Source organism: Phasianus colchicus, chromosome 20, assembly GCF_987193195.1.
Source record: "Phasianus colchicus chromosome 20, bPhaCol1.hap1.1, whole genome shotgun sequence".
In the NCBI taxonomy this organism is placed as follows: domain Eukaryota; kingdom Metazoa; phylum Chordata; class Aves; order Galliformes; family Phasianidae; genus Phasianus; species Phasianus colchicus.
In genome coordinates this window covers 3,295,711-3,314,965 of record NC_143455.1, presented here as the reverse complement: position 1 = coordinate 3,314,965, position 19,255 = coordinate 3,295,711, and positions in this window count along the sequence as shown.

Genomic DNA, 19,255 nt, shown 5'->3' with positions numbered 1-19,255 from the left:
TTTTCTTCATGTCTTGCCTGAAATACTTCCATTTGTAGCTCCAGGCCGCAGCGCTCCTTGTTTCACCGTTTCCAGATCATTTAAATAATCCCCTTTTCTCCTTTGATGGCATTTTCCCCTAAAGTATTTCTAGCGTTATCATGCTCCCATTTAATCTCCTTTCTTACAGACTGTATAAAATTAAACTTGCTCACCTCCCCTCCTTTGCTTTGTGTGTTTGTGGCAGCTTGTTCTGAGCTCTCTCCATCTGGGGGGGGACCATGATGCTGCCTTGTGCAATGCCTGTGTCCCTGCACTGTTCCTTGCAGAGGGTTGCAAAAGACCCAATAGTTTAGAGTACCTGTTGACGTTTTCCTAGGCCAGGAGAGCTTTGCTGGAGCCCACTGGTTTCAGGAGCAGGTCTGTGTTGTTTGGCATGAGCAGTGCTAAGATGACTGAAGAGAGCCACCAGAAGTAGGGAAATTTGGGGGAGGATCTACTTTGAGCTTTGGGGCATGAGCTGCTCTGAGCACTGGGGACACTGCAAGGGCACCCAGCATTTTGTAGTTTTGTAGCTACAAAACCAGAAGATCCAAATGCAGCCGAACAAATATTCTGTGCTGGAAAAGGTCAAAACAAACCATTAACAGCAGAGCACAGATTGCTTTGGAGAAGACCCATTTTTGGGCTCCTGCCACCTCCTTCTCCCCTTGCATCTCGTCCCTGGGGCAGAGGAGTTCAGCCCACTCTCACCATCACTCCTGTATCCTGCAGAGGGTGGCAGAGGCAGCACCAGGGGGCAGTTTAAAATTGAAGCTCTTTTTTTGGGGTAAAGCATGTTTCTGGAAACAGAAGTCTTGCGGGAAACATCTGCTTTCCTTTCCTTTCCCCTCCTCCTCCCTCCCCCCCCCCCACCCAATCAGAAACTGAAATATACATTTTTTGCATTCTGGAAGAAAAAAAATTCCAGTTTAGATAGAAAATAGTTAATATTTTAAAACTTGCCCCAAAAGAGGGAGATGCTCCCCATTTTTCTTTACCTATGAGACCAGTCTGCAGAATTGCACAGAACTGCTGGAAGTCTGCAGTTCCTGGGCTAGAAATACATTTTTACCTCTGTGAAATGCCAGCTGCAGGTGTTTTGTTTCTTCTTGATCTGGTCCTGGCTGCCTTTATGTCCCCAGAGTTGGTCTAAAGGGAATAACAGAGTAGGACTGCAGTGACATATGGTTCCTTCATAATTCAGGGCAGCAAAAGGAGCTAGGAGGATCATAGAATCATTTGAGTTGGAGGGGATCCTTAAAGCAAAACAATTCAGTTACTGCTGAAACTAAGTCATCTGGTCCAGCTCTCCTGCAGTGAATGAACAGGGACATCTACAGGTAGATCAGGTTGCTCAGATGCTTGGCAGAAAATGCCTGTGCTGAGATGGACGTAATCCCCCTGAATGGGTGAAACCAGATTACTGGGGAAAGGGAAAACAAACCTTTTAAGCACTTGTATCTCATTGGTAACTCAGAGAAGGTATTACTGTGATAGCTCAATGCTGAGTGACAGGAGGCTTTGAAACCTGAGCTGGAGAACATTGGCAGATGATTTTTCTCCTTGAACGTAAAATATTTCTTCAACTACAAAAAACTGTTTCCCATCCCCACTTGCAGGCGAAGGAATTGGGAATGGGAACCTGTGGGTAGGATCCAATTAAGCTGTGCAAACTGAAGAGTTCCTGCTGAATGTGGAAATGCCAAATTTGTCTCCCATGGCTGAGTTTTGGTGGTAGCTGCCTGGTTTGGTAGGAGGCATTCTCCTTGCTGTGGCCTTATTTTTCCCTTGTTGAAAAGAGTCCTTGCTGTGCACAGCTGTACAGTGTTGGCATGGTACCAGGGGCTGCAGGACAGGGCTGTGAGTTCTGCCTCCTGCTCCTTTCTGGCTCATAGCACCCACACCTTGTGTCACCCAGCAAGCTGGAGTTAATGGGCAAAGTTCACAGTAGCATCATTGTTTTGCGTGTGTGGGATATTGAAAGCAGCTCTCCCTTCTTGCAGTTACCTAACTGGCAAGAAATCAAGGGACGCTCAGAGCAAAATAAAATAAAAAAAATCCTACCCCTCCAGTCTTCTGTCAAACCATAAGTCATACGACGGAGCAGTAAATAATGGATCTGGTGACCTAGACCTGAAAATATTTACATTCCCTTGGCTTGTCTGATAGCAGGGGTTCGTCTTACCATGTCTCACCTAATTAGCAGAGAGCTACAAGAATCCAGTGGTGGGTTCTGGTTTCTTTTCCACCTCATTTGTAATGTACGCAGTGCTCTCCCTTGCCATGCAGTTTGCACACTGGTACATGTCAGCAGCAACATATGGGCAAGGTGTGCGGTTACACCCAGGGACTGGCAGCACTCAGATGCATCAGCAGCTCAGAGGCCAAGACTGAGCTCCTGCAGCCACCCAAGAAGGTGCTGGCCTCGATCCCCCTTCCGTCTCAATTGCAAAATCTGTCCAAGGGCTGCCAGAGATATGAAGTCCACTGTGAGCTCTCTGCTTTAGGACTCTTTGCCCCAGGGTTCAGCTGTGCTGCTGATAAAGCTGTGCCTGTGCTGCTTCTGGCCCATGCTGTGCTCTGATCCATGCCCAGACTCAGTTAGGGAGGGTGCTGGTTGGCACAGGCAGAACTGTGGTCAGGAATGTCATAAGCAATCCAACTCTATAGATTGTGAACTCGCATTCAGGCTGTGTCCTGGCTCTGTTTAGTTTGCATCTATATGGGATCTTACTGGGGGTAGGATAGTTTTGTGCAGGTGTGGTGCGAAACACACGCATTTTAGATAAGCAAAATATAAAAAAAAAAGGACTAAATGTTTTTTTTTTTTCCTTCTTCTTGGGCATTTCAAGTTAAAACACTCATTCAGATGTAAACCTGACTCTATTCCTTTTTCTTCTTTTAATTCTTTGTGCAGAAGCGTGGATAGAAGAGGAGCACGATGAAGCAATGCCATCTTCCAGAAAAACAAATAAACAAAAGCAGCTTTTTGAACAAATGGTTCTGAAACAGTTGAGTGATGACATAGTTAAAATGGCAGACAATGACAGTTTGCGTAAAGATGAAGCCTTATATCAATGGCAAACTTTCTGGCAATGCAAACTTTCCAGGCCTGAGGTCGGAAATGCCGAAGGAGGGAAGAGGAATTTCTTTTGTTTTGTTTTGTTTTCCATGGCGTGGCTTTACTCCTCCTTCACTTGCGTTTGTGCCCCAGCCAGGGCTCCAGAAATTCTCAGTTTTTTTAAAGGATCACTTAATCCTGAAGAAACAAACGTTAAAAAAAAAAACAAAAACAAACCCACATAACTCTGATGGCTTGGAGACAGGGTGATAAAGTACTTAGCACTTTAGTAAATATGTTCCCATTGTTCTATTAAACCATAATTTACTCTTTATAATGTCAAACTTCTTAATTGGGAACAGAAAGCAACTAGGAGCAGACCCTTCCTTTCCACGGCACAAAAGGGGAAGTGTGTGGTTTGGTGGCTGTCTGCTCATGGGCCGTCTGAAGTTCATGGACCATCAGTGGGTGCAGAGCACAGCTGAGCAGTGGCACAAGCCCATGTGTTGGGGGTAACTCCTACTGCTGTCCAGGAGTCTGTCTGGCTCATGAAAAATGATGTGGGGAATATTGGACCTGTGAGGAGTTGTCTTCCCTGCCTGCTCTCAGCTCCAGTAGGACACATCAGAGCACGTGTGTGCCATGAGGGTAACCTGGAAAATCCTCCCAGTGACTGTGGGCTGTAGGTGGAAGGCTTTGGCCCCTCATGTTGCAGATAGAGGGGGAGTCAGGGGTCCTCGATCAGAGTCTGGGTTAAGTGAAGTCTGATAGTTGGAGATCCTCCACTCTTGATGTGCTTTAAATGTGCAGAAGCTGTTTAAAATGACCTTAGACCATTACACCCAACTGATGCGCGGCTCCAGCTTTCCTGACAGCCACATTGGTGGAGATTCAACTTTCATAGCCCAGCTCCCACTGAATAATCAATCAAATCCATCTCATTTCCATCAGTAGGTCACTTCACCTCCAGAAACGATGCCTAAGGAGAGCAGGAGGCATGCAGTATCTCTTGGAGTGTGCACAGACACACGCGCTATCCTTTCCCAACTGCAGCTGTGCTGGGATGAGCTGTGCCTCTTCATCATTCCCTTTTTGCTACTGGTGAGCTGCTCTCATGCCTATTCCCTGACAGCAACAGACTGAAACAGCCTTGTTTGGCTGTTCTGGCTGGAAAGGAGTGGCTGGGGTCTGCCTGCAGACTGGGGGCTAGCATAGACCCGCACAGGGATGCAGGTTGGGGTGTGCAGGTACCAGTGACAACACCTGTGGCAATGGTTACATGATAGGTAAAGCCTGGGCATTGTGTGCAAAGGCTTCTCCAAGCTGCAGCATCTGCCCTGCCTGCCACGGACATTTCAGCAGCTCGAAGTCTAAATAAAACTTTAAATGAAAGAAGAACAGCTCTTGAATGCAATGCTGTGTGGTGTAGCAGCCTTTCTCAGAGGAGCTCTGCTGCATAGGGATGGCCTTATTTTGCTTCCTCTTGATCCTGGGGTGCAGTGGTGCAAGGCTACTTTAAATTATTATTAAGCTGGTGATAAGAACATCATGCTCAATTTGCTGGCGTTCCGCTAAAATGTCACATACATGATTTATATGGAGGAAGGGATGAAAAGAGGGACACAATTATGAGGTTGACCCCACATAAATTAAGGAGAACAACTCTCCCCCCCCCCCCCCCCCAAAAAAAAAAAAAAAAAAAAAAACCAAGTGATTTTTGTTGAGGTGGATTGGGTTACCAGTACATACACTGCTGTATGTAGAAACGCAAAGGGAAGGGAAATGGGGGCTGGATGTCAAAGTGCAGGCTGGGGGTGATGGGTGGCAGCAGGAGCTGATGGACTGGGATGGAAAGGAAAGAAAAAAAGGGTGGGAGCCCATGCAATTGCTCTTAGGGATTTGTACCAGGGGAAAACAGCCCCTGCACTGCACTGTGTGTACTGTGGCTGGGTTTTTATTTACCAGTGTATTAAGCAGAATGTTGATCTCTAGAATGTATGCACTGAAATGTGTCAGCAGAAGAAAGGGAAAAGCAACTTCCAGCTCCTCTGCTTAATGTGAGTTACAAGCAGAACAACTCCTATCTGATGTAGGCTCTGTGTCAAAAGCTGGAATAAACCCAAACTCATTTCTGTCTTCATTGGCCTTCTCTCCACATGGTGCTTGATACTAAGGAAAGAGCAGGTAAATAGGAGCTGCTGAGGATGCAGATTGCCAGCCAGGAGAAAGCTGTGGAGGTGGACATGAGTGGTGCAGCAGACTCTGGGCCCTGCATGATGCACTGTGAAGCAGCAGATGCAATGGGGTATAGCAGAGATGTTGAAGCACAAGACATTCTGTGGCTAGCTAAAGCCTGAGAGAAGGTTTAGCTGTTTTCCTTGACACATGCATCAGGTAGTTTCTTTTGGTTGCATCTCCACAAGATGCGCTCATTGTCTCTGCGAGGCTGATGGGGGTCTTGCTCCTGCTCCCAAAGGTGAGTTTGATGGTGACATTCTGTGCAGCCAGAAAAGAGCTGTGTTTCCCCACAGGCAGCCCCGAGAATATGCACAGAATAGTGACCTGCTGGGCCCTCGGCTACTGCATGCTGGACCCCACACAGCCTCTGAATGCCTCTTTATCTCCCTGTGCCATGTGCCCTGCTTGTCTAGGCTGGGGGCCTTGCATCATTCTTACAACACTTCTCAGCCTGACCTGTAATGCCCTTGGTTGTACAAACAGTCACATGAGTGAATGTTATTCATCTCTCATACAGAGCTTGCACTATGTCTTGGGCAGCGCATTACAAACTTTTAAAAAGAAAAGCGACTGAATAAAACCCACTCAGCTTTACTCCAGGGCCAGGATCCTCACTTCTTGTGCTGTGGCCAAGGAGGCTCCGACGGGGCTGCAATTTGTTGCTCACAATGGCTCTCTGTGGTTGACAGAGACAGAGGAAGCTTCGCTTCATCCAGCAGTGCCACAGCCGCAGTGCTGGCAGTACAGACAAACACATCCAAGAGGCTGCAGCCACCTCTGGGCAGGAGAACACATCCAGCACTCAGCTCTCCAGGGATCTTTGGGTTTTGTAGCCATTATCAGGAGCCAGGGATAGGAGTGACCCAAACTGTTCATCTTCAGCAGTTCAGCCTAGCCAAAAGCCCATTAAATGAGAGAAAACAGCAAGCACGTGCATGTTAGACCATTAAAATCTTAACTGCAATTGAAACTCTTCTTCCCAAATTTGCATACTGTTGTTTATGTCTTTTAATATTAAGTAAATTAGGCTTGATGCTAATCCAGACTAGCTTGGTGATAAATGGTGTGTGGAGAGACGTTTTATGGGGCCATCATAGGGTGCTTTATCCATTGCCACTTGCAAGCTGCCAATTCCTTCCTTATTTATTTTCAGAATTAATGTTTATTGACTCCTTCCCTTCCCATTTCCCCAGCCAAACTGAGGAAGAACAAATAGAAGCGGGTGCAGATGGTGGGGATGGATGGGACTTGGGCCTCCTTCCCCACCGGCTCTGGCTGGGGGTGGGTCTGCCGGCCAGTCCTGGAAGCTGATCACTGAGAATAATGCTGAATAATGCTGAATAAGGGTGATAAATAAGATGAAGGGTGTTCCAGTGTGCCTTTCTGTCCTGACAGGGTGAAGGGATATGGAGACCTGCAGCTCTAAAAGGGGAAGATGTTGGAGGGCCCTGGGGGTCAGGACAGGCCTGAGGAGCTGGGAGAGTCATGAAAGGAGAGAGTGCTGTGGGATTTGGGAGCCATGGTGGGACTGTGTTGGGGTTTGATGATGTGTGGGCTGGGGCTGTACAGAGGGCAAGGCCTGGGGAGCTTCAGTTCCCCAGGTTGGGGACATCCAGGCACACTGCACTGTGGGCTTGAGTGCCACAGGGCTGAAGGGAGGGCTATGGCAGAGCGTTTGTGGGGCAGCAGGGTTACCTGCAAGGCCTCCCTCCGTGCTGGGACGAAGGCCTAACCCACAGAGCCTTGCCCTCAAATGCTTGGGCCCTGGCTGCGGCTGGCTGCTCAGCAGCTCTGTTTCCTTATACTCACTCAGAAACCTCACAACAGCAGCTGTTGTCTTGTCTGAAGGTGTTCCCAGAGCCTGCTGACAAGGGGAGGCTGGTGTCTAGGACAGCTCATGCCACCTCCTCACTGTGCACTGCCACCCTCTGCAAAATTGATGGGAATGCACAGGAGAAATTGCTGCAATTAACCTCTGATGCACTGACTAATCAGCTGGCACAGCATCCAGACACAGCTCCTCCGTGCCTGGTGAGCAAAAGTGGGAGGTAGTGGGCAGTTGAGTGTACTGAATGCCCCCTTCTCTTCCCTCCCCATGGGCACCTACTTGGGTTGGAGGGCCTGAGTGCTTTTATTTTGCTAAACCACTTTGAAGTGGAAATCAAATTGCACATCTCCCTTTTCCCTCCAGCTCCTCTGAGCCCTCCTGGCTTTAATTAGCTCCATCTGATGTTCAGAGCTTTCCAAGAAATAAATATGCTTTTAAACAAGTGGAAAAAAAAATGGTGGCAGAACATGGGGAGCTGTCTCACCAATGTGCAGGCTGACAAGGGACACGTGGTGAGCACAGCTCCCCAGGCTCAGTTCCCTCCTTTGGCTGAGGAGCCAGCCCTGCTGTGTACGTGCCTGACGTGCATCAGCTGTAGTTTTCAGCCAGGTACCTATGGGTGGTGTGAGATGGGAGAAAGAGGTATTGGCACAATGCTGTGCTTGCTAAACAGGCTTCCGTGTTCTTTCTTCTGCTCTTCCACCCCTCTGTGCTTTCTGTCTCTAATTCAGTTTCTCAGTCTTGGTTGAAAGAAGTAATATTGCAATAGCATATCATAGACATCTTCTCCGATTGCTTTTAGGCATTTCTGGCTGTATACAAACCTTTGCTGCGAAAGACCTGCAGAGCATGTGTCCGTACCTGTTGGATGTTAAAGTATTAAGTCCCAGCTCAGTGCTGACAAGGGATAAGCAGAAAAGGATGCCACAGTCTTGTCGAAACAGTGCCATCCAGAGTCCCTTGAGACAAAAGGGTCAACACAACCTTTAGTGCTTCTGTTCTCCTCTCTCTGTACCCCTCCCATTCCTTTGCTACGTACTATCCTCAAGTCAGGGTCCCAGGAGGGTTTCATTCCACATAGGTTAACTTTTACCTTGGTTTCCCTTGTTCTCCCATTAAACAAAGCTAAGTAGTCTTAGCAGTGTTTGCTCTTTTGCATTGGGAAATGGTGAGTTGGTGTAGATCCTTCTTATCTTGTAATTAATCTGCTGCTATCTTCTGCCCTAGCTGTCAGGTATTATGCTGCAGCATGGCTGTGAATGTGGATTAGGTGAGTGAGCTTGCTGCAGCTGCACCTCCTGCTCCTGCCTGTGCTGCAGTGAAATTGCAGATTGCCTGACCACGGCCTGGGCTTACCTTGCAAGGGAGAGAACAGCAGCCTTCCGCCTCTGCCATGCAGAGACAGGACCACATACAACCAATACCAGCCTCAGTTCCTGGGAGAATTCAGCTCAAACCCTCAACGTGAAGCAGGTAGAGCCTCTGAATTTTGGTTATACCAGCCAGGACCATACCCCAAAGAGTGCAGTCATGAAGAATCCACCTTCACATGCCTTAGAAGCCTCCCTGACTGAGAAGGCAGGGCTGCCAAGCAGCCAGGAAGGGGTTAAGGGGCAACTTCACCCGGGGCTTTGCAGGCTTAAAAGGAAGGGGCGGGAGGGGTTCTTTCCTCTCGTAATGGAGGGAAGACTGGGATGTGTCTGCGGCTCTGCAGAGCTGGAGGTCAGTGTGGCTTTTTCCATGCCGAAGTTCCAGTAACCTGCTAGCAAGATTGCTGTGAGCCATGGTCCGAGTCTCAGGTACTACTGCACTTCTGTTCTCCTTCTGTGAATGACTAAGCTTGCAAAAAGCCCATTTTTTTCTGTTGCTTTGTCTGTCCCTGAGAGGCTGGTTCCAAGTAAATACAGCGATTTCATCTGGAGTAAATATGCTTATGTATACTGTGTGCAAACTGCTGGAGGACCCAGGGGAGTTGCAAGGTTGAAAAATCCCAATTTCAGGTGTTATCTTTGTTTGTTCTAATTGGCTGATACTGTATGTAAGCGTGGGCCAACCTGACTCCTGGTGAAAGAGGTATAAATCTCCTTAAGAGATTGTCCAGTAACTCCCCTTAGACTAGCAGCAAATAGAGTCTTTCAAGACTTGCTATCTCCCTTTCAGCTTTACACCTTTATGCATTTTGTTCTATTTTGTGTTGACAATCTCTCTGTTAGTCCTGGGTAGGAGCCTTTGCTTTTTTTCTCTTTACCTTGCCAAGCACAAAAACCCTCAGATGCCAGAAGTCTGCTGGAGCCCCACTCAATTATCACCCTGAAGTGATTTCCTCCTCCAGAGAGCTCTTCTGCTCTCAAGGATGATGATGTGGTGTCACATCAGTGAGAGCTCTGCAGCTGTGACTCCAGCTGCTCTTTCCTGGACAGTGACCTGCCTGTGAGTGATTAAAAAAATACACGGAGCAACAACTGTATTTACTGACTTGGTCTATGTTTTAACCACATCCGACAGATTGGGAGGAGGAGAGGCAGCTCTAAGGGCAGTATTTCAGAGCATGTTTCATGGATCTGTGGGAAAGATGAAAGTGAATTATGTTCATGCAGTGCCATTAAAATGTGTATTAGTTTAATATGCAAAACGAAGCAAACGAATGAACTCTCAGAATGTTTCTTGTTTTTATGATGACACATTGCCATTTTACTCCCAGATCTGGTTCGAGGCCTGGACTTTCCTCTCTGAAGCCTCGAGAGTCAAGGTGGGTTTGTGAAGGAGATAGATTTTTCTCTCAATTTGTGCTTGTGCTGACAGCTTCCAAATAATGACTCAGTACATTCATGGTTAATTAAAGGCAACCTGTGCTGGTATTGAAAATGCAGTCAGCTAATGAGGAAATAGGAAAAACTCCTGTTTCACAACTTAGGGATTACTATACTTCTTTTTATTTTGCACTTCCTTCCTCCACCTTGAACTCTGATGTTAAGAAAGAGCAGCGTTTCATGCAGTTTTGACTCAGATTCTTTAGATTTGAAAGTAGATGGCATAGTCTGGACACAGTGATACATGATACAGTGTCTTTGGGCTGCCAGAGGATGCAGGCTCCCACCTGTCTCACCATTTGGCATATGAGTGAAGAGAGGAGTTGAGAGTGGTGTAGTGCTGCACCAGCTGAATGAATTGAAAACTTGTAGGAGTGTCCAGTGAATGTCAGCATTTACATTGCAGCAGTCTGCTTGTTCCTTATGTAGATATGCTTAGGTGTTTCATGGCCCCAGAGAGCTTCTTGCAGCTTCCTATAGTTCAGTTCCCACAGGTGGTGGGTATTGCAACACAGACCACAAAATGAGGGCCAGGTGTCTACAGTCTGTTCTCCCTTGTAGTCGCCCTTCTACCAAAATGGACTGACTCTGAGATATTGCACTGATGTTATTCTCCTTTTGAACATTTATAACTGTATCTAAGTATCTGTGTTAAAACAGGATGCTGGAAGGTCTGAAGAAGCTGTGTTGTATTTTCTGGGGGGGGGTATTGCTTAAAACTAGACAGCCTGAGTCTGTCAGAATCAGGTGCACCCAGCTTTTGAAACAGCCCTGTGTAGGCTTAAAAGGTGCATGAGAATTGTGAGGCACTGTAAAGCTCAGCTGGAGGCTGCTGACCTGAAATCTGTGCTGGTGAGAAGACTTACTGGATAGCTAACATTGGTGAAGTAAGTGCAAGGAGAACGGAGCCACTGGGGGTTTTGAAATGTTATTTTTTTCTGCAAAAGATTGGATTAGTGAGCCACATCTTGAAACATCACCACTGTGTGCTTTGTGCTTTGTCCTGGCTGTGGCTTCAGGCTTCCTCCAGTTGCTGATTGTTCACTGTGTTGCTGTGTCCATGCTGTGCGTTTTCCTTCTCTTTCTACAGTGCTGCAGTTAGTGCTTTTGTCCTAGAGCATTGCTTAGGGCAGCGACGTACTGGTCTTTGCAAATACCTTTACAGTGCTTTTGTTGTAAGCTTTTAGTTGTTTGGACATTGCCTTTGTGGGTGCCCAGTGCTGCTGAATGCACAGCAGCCAGAGAGATGCTGTGTACGATTGTTTCTCATCAGCTTTGACAGGTCTTGGCATCTCACTAGGGTTGAACCCGCAGTCATTAGCACTAGCCATTGAAAATGAAACGTGATGATGCTTGTGGTGGGGTCTGATCAGCCTCAGGTGCTGCTGGAGTGTATTGGCTCCAGATATGAGGTCTCAGGGATTTCTCCATGACCTCCTGGTCTTAGCACTGTGCCTCCATCTCCACCCTCCTGGCCTTCTAAGTGTTTTGAGCATGCTTCCCTCCCCTCTCTTCCCTTTTCCTTGTCCCTCCCACCATGCAGATTCTCTTCACTTTCTTCCTGTTAAACGACCTCTGTATGATACAGCCTCCCCAGTATCTTGCAGCTATCAGGGTAATTTGGGTAGAAATTGCAAAGCTTTTGATCAAAGATGACTCAACAAAATTGGACAGTTTCAGGCATCAATTAGCTGAATTTGTTAATGAAAAGTTACCTATGCAACTGCAGTTTTGTCAGAATACTGCATTCAAGCGTTGATTTCAGCTGCTTTGATGGTGAAAATGTTGGCGAGATAATTCTGAGTATTCAGAGTAGAACAGAGCCAAGTTTAGAAATCTGTTTCACTGAAGATGATATTTATTTCTCCATCAGCTGTATGATCTATTCAAGCTTTTGCCGAATTTCATTTTCTGGGTGAAGTGAGATGCTCTAATAAATGCAGACTTCTGTAGGATGTAGCATTCAAAATCACAAGCATTGTTACACTTAAGTTAGTTTAAGGTGAAGCCTTAAGATTCAGGCAAATTAAAGAAAAAGAACTGAAACAGTATTCACACCCTGTCTACCACTGCCAATGCCCTGCATGTTTGCAGTCACAATTTCTTAAATATTTTCTCCTTGGAAGAGGCATACAATCTCTATTGATTAGAGAAGTTGGAATTCCCTCTTTGGAAAGCATTCTCTAATAGATTATCATGGCATGCTGTTCTTTATTTCCGATTCCTTTCAATTGCAATAGTATTTTAACATTTTTCTCTGACAGTGGTGGGCAGATACTTGTAGCTGTGCATGCTTGCTGTGGTGGTTGATGTCTCTAATCCTAAACAAAGCTCTTAAGACTCTGGGCTTCGAATTTTTGTGGAAGTTACTTGTTCATTGTGTTTTATTTAGCTGTAATTTAAGAGCAAGCCCTGTGAATCTGAGCTTAGGAAGTTGATGCTCTATCCTTTAACAAGTAAATACACGACTGCCGTGACAGAGCATCCTGTGTGTAATTAAGCACCAGAGCAGTGCTGCGCTCTGCATTTCCCAGGTATAACCTTGTAAGGCAGAGCTCTTAAGCTTAACTTGTGCTTAACTTTAAACACATGAGTGGTTACACTGAATTAAACGCTTCGACTATGGGCTTGAAGTAAAGCACTTACTTAAGTGCTCGTTGGGATGGAGCTTAGAAGATTTCCATAAATCAGAAATGATTGCATTCCACCTTTTGGCCCTGCAGAAATCCATTTTAAGTCCTCGAGCGTATGCATTTTCCTACATCATCTGTGCCACTGAGCTGTCCTGAAGGCAGGAGCACAGAGGGTGTCTCATAAGCAGCCTCAGCAGAGCATGGGGATGCTGAAGAAGTTCAGATTTAAATCAGTCATCTATTCTGCTGCTCCTGCATGCAGTTGTATGCGAGTCCTCAGTGAGGACTGACTCCTAGGGAAGAAAGGAACTCTTCTGTGAAGCCTTTCTCTGGGAAAAACGTGTTCTCTTGCCTCAAAGCAGCGTTGCGCTGTACTGTTTTAAAAGTGTTTATAGAAACATCTTTCACATATTCCTGCAGGCTGCGCTGGGAGATGTGAAATCCTTTTCCTTTCATGAAAAGAAGCGGTGCAGGGGGAGCAGGAGGTGACTGGTTAGCTTTGCAGCTCAGCTGGTAGACTGTCTGGAAATGAGCCAGGGGGCCTGGGTTCAGTCCTCCGATAAGTCATCAATTTCTTTCTCACCAAAAACATCTGGTTTTGGATGCTGAGTTATGAGCTAATATTAAATACAAAAGTTTATAGCATCACATATATAATATTGTTGATTAGAAGCATCAAGTAAAGTAATTGACCAGAGGGGACTTGGTGTGAGCAGCTGGTAGAGCATCTGGAGGGGAGCCAAGGGGCCTGGGTTTAATTCTCAGGTCATCTATTTCTTTCTCACCAGAAACATCTGGATTTGGATGCAGCAAAGCTACAGGCCATTGTCTTGTGCAAATGTTTCTGGGATCACACGTTCACATGGAAATGTGATTCCAGGAACGTTTCCATTAAGTGTTTACACCCAGAGAATCCTGTAGGAGTGACGAGGAAAAGGTATGTCCTGTGAAAATCAAAAGCAAATCTCTCTTCTCTGGAGCTGTGACTTTTGTCTGTGTTTGATACAGAGCCCATTTTGAGTAGCCTGAAGCATGCACCTCATGTTAGGTGACCCTGGAAAACCGACACAGCTCTAAAATGCAGTGAATGAAGGTGACTTGTTTGCCTATGTCACTGGGTGCCTATGGCTGCCAGGGTGCTGTGCAGGGGATGTGGAGATGGAGGTGTCCCAGGTGGATGCGATTTGAGGCTGGTGCTGCCCAGCTCTGAGCTCTGGGCACTAGGTGTCAGAAGAGGCTCACACTTGTGCTGGCTGAAGCCTGCTTTGCTCTGTTGCAGGGGGTGGATGGAGGCACTGATCTCTCTGGGTAAACCCAACCTGGAGGCATAGGAGGTCAATGCCTAACAGTGGCCTTTTAGTTGTACTGCAGAGTCCTGACCCAATCTCCCAGGCAGTGGTCGCTGTTAGAAAATGCTGGCTTGCAGCTCACCTATGGCATGCTTGATTCCATCTGCTGGCTGCCCTGAGTACACCACTCAGGCCAGATTTTCAGTCTGTACTCTAAATTAATTCAAGCAGTTATTAATAGCTTAGCAATGAGTGTGATTTGCAGGTGATCAACCAGTGGCACCACATGCAGCTTAAAACCTTAAGTTATCTGTCATTCTGCTGTCTGATAACCCCTGGAGTTAATTTTTGGTGACTGTATGCCCATGTGAGCTCCCAAGGTCTCTATGCAGCAGTCTTTCCAGCCATCCAGAAATGGAAGGGCTGTGGCTGTGAACCTCTTTCTAGCTTACTCTCATTCTGGAGTTCAGATTGTCTTGTTTAGCTACCCTTTTTTAGCTGTTGAGCACTGCTAAAGTGAGAAGACACTGAGGACCAGACGTGCTTCAGTGCTTTGGCATTATTGCCTTTAATTCTTTGCGGAAGAGGTGCAGCCATCCCTCTATAATTATTTTGCCAGAATTCTCACAAGGATCTCATCTCAGCTTTGTTTGAAGGAGTGAGTGGCCAAATGGAAATAAAACATCAGCCTATCTGAGTTTACCAGCTGAAATGGTTTAGAACATCATTACGAGGCTAATTCCACCATTCCTGCCCCTTCCCCTGAATAAAAATACTTTATAAATGCAAACAAACAAAACAAAAACCCGACACCCCAAAACAGAATAGAACACTTCCAGAGGAATATTATATTTCATAAGTATGGATTTTAACAGCCAATCTCAACTAAACAATGTGCTATATAGTGCCAGAAATAATAAATCAGCACAGCCCTCAGGACTGAAATAGAGAATTCCCTCACCCCTTGTAGATCCTTGGAACTTTAATCTGAAATGTGCCATGAATCAAAGGCTAGCTTATTGGTACACAGGAATTCCCATGCTTGGTCAAACCTGATTTCCACAGAGCCCAGCACTTTGTTGCTAGCAGTGGCCAGAACCAGATGCTTTAGGGAGAAGACCAAAAGGACTCATTAGCGGGGGAGTGCTTGCAGTGTATGTCAGCAGAGAACACTTAATTTTGTTAGCTTCTTTCATTTAGGAATGATTTCAGTGTGCCTGATCTCAGCCATGTAGAAGTTACTATCAGGTCCTATAGATGTTGTTAGTGGAGAGAGACACAGGAGTCACTGCGAGGTAATTCACTCCATTAAGATATACTGTGACCTGTTACTGCTTTGATGGAGAGCCTTTAGACAGCATCAGGACTGTGTGCCTGAGCTGAGGCAAAATGAGCTGAGAGGGGCTGTCGTGAGATGGTCAGTTCTATTATAATGGCCTGGCTGTGGTGGGACATTCACCTCCAAATGATTTTATCTTTCTGTGATGGCTTCAAGGCTCAGAGGGAGGTGATCAGTGCGTTGCCCAGGACTGCCAATGTTTGTGCTCTGGTTCTTATGCAACAGGTTCCTTCTATAACTTGGGGCAAATCTGGCAGCTCAGATGTGTGAGGCAGTTGGGAACTTGCAAGGAGGTGATGAAAGTAGTTACAAATGAGACAATTATTTGTTAGGAAGTTTCTGCCAGGTGGGAAATACCCTTTTCCTTCGTTCCATCTGCCTGCCAACAGCAGGATGTTCTCAGGGTTCTTTCCCCTATGCTTTACGTGGTATCCTCCGATCCTGGCTGTGCTTTTGGGGCTGGGCAGAGTGCTGGTGAATTTGGTCTCAGGGCTGTTCTTCCAGGTGTGCCGTGCTTCAGTTCCCCTAAGAGGCCCATGTTTTACATAGTGGGAACATTCAAGTAGGATGGTGGGCTTTAACTTAGCCATGCACTGTTCTGTGTACTGCCTTTAACCTTTTTTTTAGTAACTGTTGGATCTTGAATTGGAAACAAAACAAAACATGTTTTGTTCTGATCTCCCCTTGTGTAATGATCCAACCAGAACTGAAGTCATTTGTACTATTAGACAGGAAAAACTTCTCAATTTTTGTCTGTTCCCTTTTTGCTTTGTCTGAAATACTGCAGCAAGGTAGGCTGTATGGGAGCACATGGTATGACTTTGTGCTGCTCCCTCTTGGATTTCATGGTATCTGTGTTCAGTTGTCTGATTTTATTTATTTATTTACTTTTACCTCTGGGCAGTGGTTCCTAGAGCTTCCCACAATGAACGCAAGGTTCACTGTCACATGTGATTCAATCAGGACTTGTTTACCTGCCCAGTTTTTTTTTTTTTCACTGGGATGCATTTGTCAGGGTGAGATTTGTTCTTTGTGAAAGGAGGAGGTAGTTTTTTTCCAAACTCAACTTCCTATGCAATTATCTATGCCCCAGGCTATGTCAGATCTCTGTATTATTGTTATTAATAGCACTCCCCCATCCCGAGCACGTTCATTTGCAGGAACTTCCCAGTGTATGCGAGCAAGGCCAACCGCAGAGTCAACAGGAGGACTCTATTATACATGTGCTTAAGCATTTGCAGGCACTGAAGCTTAGATTTTCACAAGCAATTAGTGATGTGGTGTGCCTCAGCTTTGATGCCTCATTCAACACGTTTTAGAGGAGGCTGTTTATTGCAAAGCGCTGAGCTCTTGCCCTCTGAATATTGGGCCCCTTTCAGGTGTCTGGCCGGGCAATCAGAACAGGAGGGGTTTGCTGGTCATTCAGTTCTTGTATTAAGAGCTCTAGCAGGCAGCATGTCAAATGCTGTAGATGGATTGAATGCCAAGTGAATTGCTGTGTGCTTACTGTACTCATCCTCAGCTCTTCTCTGCCCTACTGCAGATCTCTTATGTGATCACATTTGCTGCCGTGGGAAATAGTTCTCATTTAGCATATGTTGTGCTGTGCTAACCTATTTCTGTCTATACAATACATGTCTGTAGGATATCTATCCCTATTTAAAAGAATATGTATTTTAAGAGCAGTCATGTGGAAATCAAGTATAGAGTTTGTTCTTTTTGCTTATAGCATAAAAGTACCACCTAATCTAACCTCACAGAATGCTGCTTGCTCGTTGGCCTGGGGAGAACAACTAGACAAATGGATAAAATACCTTTTCTTTCAGTGTGTATCCTGCAGATATGTCTTAGCAGAGGAATTTTTATGATGGCGTTGCCAGGCTTGTCTAAGATCAGGGCAAGGAGCCTGAACGGTTTTGCGAAAGACAACTTGTTCAATTAGAATGTGTTTTATGCTTCTTTATTATTATTATTTTTTTAAGTGCAGCCTTGGGTTAAGCTTAGCATTGGAGAATGAAATGGCTTTTGAAGATGGCAGTGTTGGCTGTCTGCTGGGAAAGGTGGTGTAAAAGCAGGACCTGGGATTGAGTTGTATTTTGATCGAGAGCCAATTTCAGGTGCTGGTGAATAGGATTTGAAAATGTGGCTCATACAGTTGATTGCACAGGACATGCAGTTTAAGCTGAAATCAAGTCTGGAATCGTGAAAGTATTTCAGTGGGAGCTGGAAACCTGAGCTGTGGCTAGGAGTTGGGGCTGTCATGTAGCCCAAATAGAGGGAGCTCATCAGGGAGCTCTATTAGAAATGCACAGGGCTCTGTTTGAGTCTGGATTAACTTTGGCTGGCAGCTCACATGCGATGTATTTTGGTGACGGTGAAATCAGTTTTTCTCCTGTCCCTTTCCTTAAGGGAAAAAGTTAATTCTTTGTGTTAGCTGTGCTCTCTGGAAGAGCTAATGGCCTGTGGTTCAGATGCAACTTTCCCATCAGTGCCCAACAGATGTGTTTTGAAGTGCTTGTGAAGTACGTAGGAGTGCTGCTGTTTTGAACCCCTGCAAACAGTCAACAGATTCACATGGGAAATTAAATGAGTGTAATTTTGTGGAGAGATACTGAATGCGGCTGCTAAATGAGTACCATGAAAATAAAACAAAACCAACAAGGGGCGTTTGCTGGAGCATCTGGGAAGGGGCATAAATGACAACTGAAAGATGTGATGACTTGTAAACTGCCTCCTCCGATTGTGGAAAAACTTGTCTTCATTTTACAGAAGCCTTGGTGTTTAATGGGAGCCTGCAGGGATGCCTTTGGGGATGTGGAGTAATGGGGAGAAAACCCCGCAGGGGGAGTATGTGAAGGACTGGGGAAGGAATAGCATGGGCCAGGGAGATGTGAAGGGAATGTCAGCGAGGAGGAGCAGAGGTGGGGGAGTGCTGGAACATGCTGAGGAGAGGAATTGGGACCGTGTGTATAATTGAATGTGATACTCAGAGGTGCAGCTGTTGGTGCATGGCTATGTCTCTAGGTCATGGCATCTGTTAGGGCCCCATCCAGCATATGTTTATATCCAACCATGTCCTTCACTGCTTCGTGCAATGGGAACCATTTGGCTTCTGTCCACAGCGAGAACTTCTTGGCGTTGTTCTGGAATCTTGGGAAGCACAGGCAATTTCCCGGTTTCTGTGGCTCTGACCTCTGCCTCTGCCTGGTCCTCAGCCTTGCATTCATCTGTAATGCACAATTCACAGAATCAGGGGTTGGAAGGGGTGCCTGGAGGTCATCGAGTCCAACCTCCCTACTAAAACAGGTTCCTTACAGCAAGCAAATGCTCTGAATTTGGGGAGGGGGGGAGCTTTCAAGCTGTAGTAAAACAGCTTTTTACAAAAATGAAAAACCATTGGCAGATGCATTTTCATCTTAAACGTGTGTTTAAAATTTAAGAAAAGCTGCATCTGAACCACGTAACCAGTACTGAGGTGACAGCTCACCTGCTGTAACCAATACATCAGTTGGTATGATCCTCTTAATCACAGAATCATAGAATCATTTGGGTTGGAAGGGACCTTAAAGATCATCTAGTTCCAACCCCCTTGCTATATGCAGGGACACCTCCCTTTAGACCACGTAATATTTGTCATTAATTAATATTTGTCACATCTTTAAAAAAAAAAATAAATACTGAAAGTTAAGAACTTCTGAGGAAAGATGTGAAATGGTGTGAATTATAGTGTACTGACATGAAAAAACACTTTGGATGGCAATTTGGATTTTGGCTTTGACTGCTCCTGGTCCATCCATCCTTGAAAGAAAAAGTCAGTGTTAGGTGTAGGGCTCCTAAGGTTGATCATATTTCTGATGCTGCAGTCTTAATCTTTTCTTCCCCTGGGTGAACACAACCACACATCTCCACAGCTTTCACTACAGCTTTTCCTGGCTTCTCTCTGAATGCAGAAGACAGACACAAGCCTGTGTGATACGGGCTCCTTTTCGCTCACACCACATGCAGTTGTGTTCTCTTCCTTGCTAGGATATCCACT